This window comes from Hylaeus volcanicus, chromosome 4 (genome assembly GCF_026283585.1).
Source record: "Hylaeus volcanicus isolate JK05 chromosome 4, UHH_iyHylVolc1.0_haploid, whole genome shotgun sequence".
In the NCBI taxonomy this organism is placed as follows: domain Eukaryota; kingdom Metazoa; phylum Arthropoda; class Insecta; order Hymenoptera; family Colletidae; genus Hylaeus; species Hylaeus volcanicus.
In genome coordinates this window covers 5,951,908-5,961,799 of record NC_071979.1, presented here as the reverse complement: position 1 = coordinate 5,961,799, position 9,892 = coordinate 5,951,908, and the positions used below count along the sequence as shown (strand labels likewise).

The window sequence follows — 9,892 nt, the reverse complement described above, 5'->3', positions numbered from 1 at the left end:
ACAGAAATACAATAGTAACGAACACAGGAGGAAAAAGGAGCCTAGAACTTTGACCTGAGACTCTCCTAGAATCAATGTTTTGAAACTTGTTGTAGTTGTTGTAATTCCTCTTATAGTTGTCAACCAGAATCAAGAAAACTATTCGTCCATTTGCACCGAAATTCAATGAACCCTTTGCTTCTTAACTTTTGTCAGCAAGTGTATTTCAAGCACTCGAATTGAACGGGGACACTCTGTACACACAGATCGTAAATAAAGCGTACAATCGCGCGAATTATCCATCGTATGGGCGAGGTGGTGCGGAGGGGTTAGGTGACGCAAAACGACGTAACACATTTTTGTTACCGGGACAGGCGTAATGGTAACGCATCAATGACAATATGGAAACGCATTTAGCGCGCCTCCGCTTCGAGCGTTATCTTGTTTATTGACGCATCAATTTCAAGAATGCAATAAGCGTAAAACATTTAGCCTCGGTAATACGCGGCGGATAAATGAAATATCGCGTGATTAAACGCCGAGTGAAATTGCTGTTACTTCGCCCTTCGGAATCCGCTGCATTTATTATTGTATCGATTCGCGTACTACGGAGAAGGAAAATTATGTTACATCCCCCATAGCAGTTATAAAGCGGCGAGCGATGGGCGAAGGGACGGCGAGGGGGGTGGGAGAGAGGCGCGGGAAGCGAGTAAACAACCGAAGTAAAGTTTGTGGGCGGATTAGCATGGTAGGTGTCGGTTGGATATCATAAAACTAGTTTGCAAAGTACAGGGCGCACCCTCCGCTGTACAGAAGGATTTCGTTCTAGTCCACATTGAAACGGGGACGGGCAGCCTCGAAGGGAAGTCTGACAAAGCGATCCGAAAGGATGGATTAAGGGAAAGAAAACTTCGACGTCACTTCGATTTTCTTTTATCTGACTTTGTTCGGCGTAATTTCAGTCTACGAAGCTGTTCAATTGAAATCGATAAACGATTATTATTTCGTCGGATCGTTTGATTCGTTCGCAGGCTCGAATGAAAGCGGTATCCACGAACACGTGGTGCAGTTATTAACCCTTTGATATTATTCTCTAGTCACCCTCAAATTAATATATGCTATATTTCTAAAGAAATATTCTTTTCTCGATAGATCGATCGATAGATCGATTATTGTTCACTCTTCCCCCTGTTCGTCGACAGATATACGAGACCGTCTCACGTCGCAGGTATTCGAGGGTTCAGTCTTCGTGGATCCTTCGATCGATATGAATCTAGCGACCTCGCGTGTGTGTATCTCTTGACGATCCGTTCTTCGATTAATTGGCTAATTATATTAAATTGTAATTGTTCTTTGTATACATAAATCAGAATTTACAGAAATTACCTTCTTTAGAATTACTTCATTTTCTATTAATTCATTTAGTCGATTCAACGCTTAAATGCATTTACTTCGAAAATCGTAAAATACTTCGTACACTCGGTTGCGATTAAATATTATTAAACAGTATCGGGTTTTTCGGCTTTTTCCAGATTTTCGGTCACGTACGTGTGATTTTATTCGACATAATTTTGTAGGACAATTTCACAATTATTTCAAATAATTACACGATAAAATAATATATTATTCCACATAATATTTCCAATAATATCATTTCGATTCGACGATATTACTTCATCCAATCATAAAATAAAGTAACACGGGTGCGAGAGCGATTCGACGTAATATTTCGAATAATATAATTTCAAAGGTCGCCGGATCTGATCTACCCTTCTTCCTAAATCAAACAAAAACTCGCCCGGACAAAATCGCTCCCAAGTAATTCTTGTTTCCATCGAAACACCCATGCCATAAGAACAATTGCACGGCGTCGTTCTAAAAAATGTGCGCGGTGTACTGTTCCAGCGCGCGACGACGTCGGTTTCATTGGGATCTGTTGAACAAACCCGGCACGAAGACGACACGATGTACGCTCATTTGCTTATTCCTATTCGGCTGTCAGTGTCGTCGTCGCAGAAAAATGCAGGGAGTGTGTTACGCGTGCTGGGCACCGAGTAAAACGCAAATGTACGTATTTCGTTCTCTCTCTTCTGGCGCATTGTGCTTCGGTTCTCGATCCCTCTTCCCAGCCCTTACCACAAGCCGCAGCCCACTACACTTTTGCACGAACACGAGCGCGTTCATTATCAACGTACAACGTCGTATAACCATATTTACGTAGCCCCGGCGGTCACCCACACGGGCAACGTGTGCAATGAGGTTGCAAAGAAACGACTCGCGCAGAAACGAAATGCTATTTGTCGTTGTATACACAAGTAGCGGCGCGCTGGGGACGGAGAGAGACTAGGAGAGAGACCGTGGTAGAAAGAGAGAGAGAGAGAGAGAGAGAGAGAGAGAGAGAGAGAGAGAGAGAGGGTGAGCCATAAATGCAATTGGAAACCTTTAGCTGATATATTCGTACAATTTCCTGCGTCCCGGCCTAGACGAAACCGGAAGTCGTGCGTTACTCGAAATCATAAGACGTTGTCATTTACGATTTCATTTCACCGCGACCCGGTCAACGATATCTCGACAACGCTCCACGGTTTTCATAGGCTACCATAATCGTTTAACTGTTCCTAACCCTCGAATATAGGGAGAATTTCAAAGGTGAGACACTTGGACGTTCTTATTCCACACATAGAGGACTGTTGAATGAACGAAGGATTTTTTTTTTTCAATTTTGATTCTTACCAAAATGACAGTGACAATATTTCGACTTTTATAATTATCGTTTTTCATCGATTAAATAGCAAGTTTTCATCGAAGAAAATTTCTTCGTTCGGTCGTATGTTGCTTTCTATGTTTAGAGAGAAGCAGAGTAAATAGCAACGAATGCTACAGACAACCTACGAGCACAAAACATCGTTGATGCAATTATTAGCGGTAGACGTTAATTATGAAATAAAATAACGTCGTGTACTTGAGATTTCGATTGATATATTAGGTGGACTGGAAAGTAATGTCGTTTTTGCATCGCTCATCAGCTCATTAATTTGGTCGATCTGATAACGATCTGATAACGATCTGATAACGAGGGCGATTACGTAGTCGATTAAAAATAGAAAGCTATTAAAAATTTATTTGAATTTAATGTGAAAGAAACGACATTACTTTAAGGTCTACCTAATAATTTTCAAGGACGATTTCACAATAATTTCATAGAGTCATAAAATTAGCAGAAAGTGGCAGAATTTTAATCGTGTCAGTGCGACAAACTGCCATCGCGACAATTAACACACCGGTTGAGGCTATTTATCAAATTGAACACGCTCATATCTCAATTTCGCATTTTTCATTGTGTAATGACGCTTAATGTAATGGGATTCCTCGGAAAGGACGATTGTCCTTAAACTTCATTATTCCGCAACTTAACGGAAACGTACTCTGCGATTTCCTTTGAAGCAGCAACTTCGTCGCATTCCTCGCGACGACCCAGCGATAAAAATGAAGAATTGGAAGGAACTCGGGTACCGGGCAAAGAACGAAATGGTTATTTGAAAAGCATAAATTTCTTGCCTCGGACGAGGGGAAAGCCTCTTAGAATTGTATAGTCTAATTATACTCGTGCATTTTCGAATACAAAGTTACGTTGTCAGCCGTCAGGCACACCTCTTTCGCGTAATTGGTGCTTGCAAGATATCTTCAAATATGAAACGCCGGTAAATCTGTCAAAGGAGGAAATAACGAGACGAGTCGAACGGACCCTCGCTATAAAAGCGTATCCTCTAAACCGTTCCAGCCATTGTGGCCGCGATACCAACGCGAAAGAAGTTTCGCTTTCGTTTCTCGCGAAACGGGTATCGTAAACGTAGTCGAAACGTAGTTATACTAGTTGCGTGAACGAAGCAATCAAAGTATCGGTTGTACGCTGGCTTTAGAAGAAACTTGTCCGCGGCACCATAAATATGTGCCACGAGGAGCTATAAAGATTCCCGCTGAATGACGTTCACGATGTGAGAGAAATCTGTTACTTTTCTTACGCATAAATTGTGATTTCGCGATGATAACACCCGTTAAATTTATAAATGTAGTGTTCAACGTTTACAGCATCGAACGGGTTCTCTTCAAAATAGAAATATTTTTAGAATTTCTATTTTCTATTGCGCTTATATCCGATTCACATCGAAAAGATGTATTTTTTTTCAAAACAGAAATATTTCTATAATTTTTATTTTCTATTGCAGTTAGATACATCTGATTCACATCGAAGAAATGCCTTCTCCACTTTCAACTTTTTCTTCGTTTTCCGTTTGAAAGAAAATTGTTGATATAATTATAGTAGTTGATATTTCGCTCGATATAATTTTGAAGAACAATTTCACAATAATTTCATAGAATCGTAAAATTAGCAGACGGTGAGAGAAATTTAATCATGCCAATGCACATACCAGTTCACTGTATAAATAATTGGTGCACTTCTTTCAGGACTCACTATGTGAGAATACAACTGTTTCTCGCCAATGAGGGAAAATGAATGCTGAATACAAATGTTTGTTCACAATTTGTCTGTGTTTTTTAGTGAAAATTCTTGAGAAATGTAGAAAAATAAATAATTTAAATATTTCTCTTTCTTTATACACTGGTAGGAAATTAAAATCAGTATAATATACATAATATAAATAAATAATTAAGAAGAAACAATTCTTTCGTATTTCAAGCTTGCCACGTTCTATTTTAAAAGAGTTCAGATATCATTACTAATTATCTCAACAAAATTAAATTTGTGAAGATCGTTTGTAGCACTATCAGACCAAAATCCTCTGCTAGCTGGGAATTATTCCAAACAAACATAAGATGTTTCGCTTATAATTCTCCTTTTTCAGAACGTAGATACTTTCCGAAAATCTTGAAAATTCCTCGTTTTTAAATTAAACACAATTCCATTTTGTAACTCCAATTGCAATTTCCGTTGAACGCGCGACGGCTCAAGGGCTGTTTATCTTTCATTCGAAATTCGAAATATCTTCGTTATTTCAAACAATACGCGAAAATGGTTAGCACAGGAGTTGTAAGATTTGAACAAATACATCATCTGATACGAATGGTTTTTCTACAGGTGGAGGCGTAGAGAAGACGAAGAAGATAATTTTGGATTTTCTAAAGGGTACGACCAATTTTTCTACACTTTCGAATATTCATGCGATCAGAGATCGCGGGGACACGCTGTATACATATAGTAATCGAAGTGGAACTACAACGTTCACGCGTCGTTACGGACGACAAACGCGAGTAAACACTATTCGCCTCGAACAACTCTTCCCACCGTCTAATTACCATACGTAAATAGACCGAACGCGGTCGTAAGCTTGAAAACACGGTATCTCGAATCGTTTGAAACGCTCAAGATAAGACCGACCTATCCCATTAACCAGTTCCTTTCTTTTCTTTTTTTTAATCTTTGACGAGACGTAACCCGGGAACTAGTCGTTCCGTCGGAAGAATGATTATCCGGACGGTTCGCGTGTTTTACAGGTTTTCAGGGGGTTCCGTGTTCGCTGGGGTGGCGCGAGTTAGATATACAGTCGTTTTACGACCTCGCCAGTGGATGATTCCGCCGAGGTATACTTCGAGAACGATGATACCCTTTGGAGAAGCAAGTTAGCTCGCGTCATACATAGTCGAGCGAATACCTTCCAGCAAATACCGAGTTTTATACTTAAAACATCCTAAAAACGCACTTCGTTGTTCTCCAGGCTTGCGTCGAGCCGAGCATCGTCTTACGTCGAATCCTCCTCCTCGATACATCGTCGCGTGCGTGTATCCTCGTCGGAAGAAAAGACGAAATCGATTTTCCTGCCAACGACTTCCAACCGTAATACCTTATTTGCTCCAATTACCACGAAAATTATTAAGGACCCGACGACGATTCGCGGCTCGTTATTAGTCACGCGATAAGAAGCGAGTAATTTCGCGTGCGTACGCAAAAGACGTTTTAAACACTCCGCTATTTTCCCTGTCGCGTGATTTATGGCGGAATTATGCAGATACATCCGACCGAACGATAGTTCAGAAGGAAGTCAGCCTTTCGCGTAGCTGTTTTAAATAAACGATTCATCATCCCCACCCTCGGCCGATTATTGCGTCGCGTCGTAATTATTTGTTGGTTGTTCGTTAAATTTTAGAAGATTTTGGAATTTATTGACAAATATTGTTCAAATAGGTATTCGCTACTTTCTTCGTTAGGTTCAAATGGGGAATTAATTGGCAAATATTGTTCAAGAAAGTAAATAATTATATAGGTATTCGCTAGTTTCTTCGTTAGGTTCAAACGTGGAATTAATTGGTAAATATTGTTCGAGAAACTAAATAATCGAGTAGATATTCGCTAGTTTCTCCGCTCGATTCAAATGGGGAATTAATTGGTAAATATTGTTCGAGAAACTAAATAATTATATACAGTGGGTGTAGAAAGTATTCGTACACCGATCAATTTCCAAAAAAAAACTATATAAAATTGTAATTTATTAACTTATTTTTTATAAACAATGACATTCTACATATTTGTCGGAAATCTCTAGAATAGATAGATTACAACAAAAATAGCTATTTATGTATGTTGCGAAATTAACAAGAAAAAAACAATTAATCGATAGAAATGTTGAAGCAATAAGTATTCGGACAACCGTTTAAAAGATGTTTTCTAATTCGTACAGACCAATAAACTAATGTGTTTACGTTACAAACTCTACTGTAAATGGTTCGTCATAAGAATCGTACAAATACTTATTGCTTCTATACTTTTACCCACTTTTCACATGTTTTTGTCAATTTTCCAAATTATATTAACTAGTAAATGTTGTTTGGACTACATCTACCTTAGAGACTTCCGAGAATATGTAAAATATCATTGATTTAAAAAAAAAATTAAGAAACTACAATTTCACACAAAAGTTTTTTGGGAAATTGATCGGTGTACGAATACATTCTACACCCACTGTAGGTATTCACTAGTTTCTTCGTTAGGTTCAAGTAGGGAATTAATTAGCATATAGTGTTCAAGAAACTAAATAATTAAATAGATATTCCTTAGTTTCTTCAATACATTCACAAACGAAATTAATTAAAAGAAATTGTTCAGGAACTAAATAATTAAAGGTACATAATCGAAAATGTACGTTCATTTTATATAGAATTTACTTCAATTTAATCATTGAATATTACGCACAAAATTAAATCCCACGGGTCCATTAAAACATAACCAAACAAAACCACTACTAATGCAACCAAAGAGTCCTCCAAAGAAAGAATTCTTTAAGGGAGGGCGCCACGACCAAAACTAACTATCAGTAGTTATTCAGACACAGGGCCGGCGTGACCTTTAGCGGGGCCGGGTTCAAAAATTTCTGCCTGAATTCACATTCAAATCCTACACTTAAATTTTACAACGAGGAATTATTTATTTACAAATGCTATATATTTTTTATAAGATGAATATTAAATATTAGGTTGTCCCAAAAGTTTCTTTCGTAATTTGCACTCAATTATTTTATGTGGCAGTGTTTATATAAATAGACAATCTAATTTCTCAGATGTTAATGTTGTAACAGTAATGGAGCAAAATGAATCGTACACAATTCAATAATGTAACATTAGACATAAAATATTGTGTACGTATTACTTATTAATAAAACGAAAGAAACTTTTGGGACAACCTAATAATAATACTTTGACGATTGTTGTCACCCCTTTCAATTTAATCATTGCTACTAAAAAAAAATGTCTCGCATCTCAGCAAAAATTGCTTCCATTTGTTAATGGTATCATCAGTCTGTAAAAAGTTAATCGGTGCCTTTTAATTCAGTAATTTTCGTAGACCGCGGGGCCTTTTAAAACGCGGGGCCGGGTTCCTCCCTTGCGCCGGCCCTGTTCAGACAAAATTTTGAAACTTACTTTTACATAGCTTTTGCTAATTTTTCGGACTCTTCGATCCGACTTTTTCTCAAATAATGTTTCTTCAAGACTGCAAAAATGATTGTTTAAACATTTTTTTTGTTTACACCATTGAATTCAGCGTGAAAAACTACATAAAAGTACAGAGTTTCAACATTTTGTCTCAACAACTACTGGTAGAGCTAGTTTCGATCGCAGCGCCCTCTCTTAACACTCAAAAGGTCGTTTATACGAATCTACGCATCTCCTCGTTCAAAATCGCGAAATAATCCACAATACGTTTAAACTGATCGACTTACCCCGCGCAAACGTTCCCAGGATTCTCCTCAGCTTGTGCCCGAACTTTCAACCCAAGTTCGTGCTAGACGCACGGACTCGACTTTTATAATTTTCAAGCACTTGGATGTAGCCACGCAACACGGCTTCGAGTCACCTTCCTTATTCTACCAACTCCACTCGTAACCGAAACCGTTGTTCCGTCTTAGGAAGGCTCGGTGACTCTGTTTTTCATTCCTTTGCCGGAACTCGGTGTGACAGCGTCCCGGCTGCATTGTGTGCGCCTTTTTTCCGGCTGTTTCTCTTTCATGTACACGCACTCACACGCTCGTGACACTTTTACCATCTATCAGCCATCTCATTCTGTCCCTCGCCCATCCGCCACCCGCGCTCGACCCTTTTCTCTACTCATTTTTGCACCGACCTATCCTCTTCGTTGCATGTTGTCCCAGGGAAGAAAAGAAGTGCAACAAGACGAGAGACACCGGCGTCTTCTCGTTTAGCTTCTCTCCATTTCGATAATTGAGAGAACGTTCGGTGCCATGCGGCTTGCCGGTCCACGATATCCTGAATTATGGACGCGATCGTACGATACGTAGACAGGTTTTCACGATAAATTAATCTTAGTGTGGTGGTACTCTTGTTATTGAACCTGATGTCCGAGACATTTGCGGCAGTAGTTTCTACGATTTTTGGAAAGCGACTCAAATCACAGTTAAGGTGTTGATACGTAAAGAATCGTTTAAAGTTACCTTCTGGCTGAATGAAATCCACACAAAATTAATAATTCTATTACGGGTTATAAGCACACTCGCGTTGAATAAGAATCCGTTTGAATTTTGCTGTTGAATCGTTTAGTTCAACTCTCAAACCCGACTCGTCCTGCCCTCTGACGCCAAGTAAACGAACTAACGCGAACGTTGGTAGAACTGTAAACGCAGGCAACAAGTGCACCGAAGATAACAAAAACTCTGTTACTTTGAAAGGAGCGTTGCTAAATAGTTGGAAAAATAGTATACTACTTCGAAACACGTGTTAAAACAGAGAAAGTAATTCTGGGCGTAATTACGCTAAGTACGAGGTACTTTATGTATCGAAGATGAAACGATAGATTGCAAAAAAAAAAAATAGATACGATGTAACAGCTGAATACGCTTAGTATTGTTTTTTTTCTTACGTGTGGTTTCTTTTTAGATAATTTTCGTTATTTTCATGTAAAACGTATTTATTCATGAAATGTTATAATGTTATTGTTATTGTTTCGAGCTTTTTCAAACGTTTATAGACGTCGTATTATAACGCAGGTATGTAAATAGTGCTTGTAGAAGTTCAACAATAATTGTTACTAAATTTGTTTACGACGATACGAGATAATTGCGACGAGAAACGTTTATTTTATTTATTTCGATTCGAATCTTTTTAATTCGTAACATATCGTGCAGAAATTGGTCTAATAATTATCTCAAAGTGTCGAAGTTTTTTTTTATTGGTTATATAATTTGTTGACAAGTAATCACTGAAGTTGGTCTCTTTCTATGTACCTAACACCATATGTGCTTTAAGAATATGTCTACTTTTCCATCAAAAGTATTAGGTTGTCCCAAAAGTTTCTTTCGCTTTATTAATAAATAATACATGCACAATATTTTATGTTTTATGTTACATTACTGAATTGTGCACAATTCATTTTGCTCCATTACTGTTA

General features: G+C 38.3%; 1 protein-coding gene across 2 annotated transcripts in view; it reads right to left on the bottom strand.

The window, feature by feature from the left end:
- The window catches only part of LOC128875441 (protein groucho-like), a 152,211-nt gene that overhangs the window by 141,890 nt on the left and 429 nt on the right, over positions 1–9,892 (bottom strand). Inside the window, exons 2-3 of one of the 2 annotated variants that reach the window (XM_054121022.1) lie at positions 8,940–9,116; positions 8,211–8,870 (exon numbers count right to left, since the gene is read on the bottom strand). The gene's annotated coding sequence lies outside the window, so the exon portion shown is untranslated. Of the gene's footprint in view, positions 1–8,210; positions 8,871–8,939; positions 9,394–9,892 lie in introns of those variants that run through there. The other variant, XM_054121023.1, reaches the window with a different exon arrangement.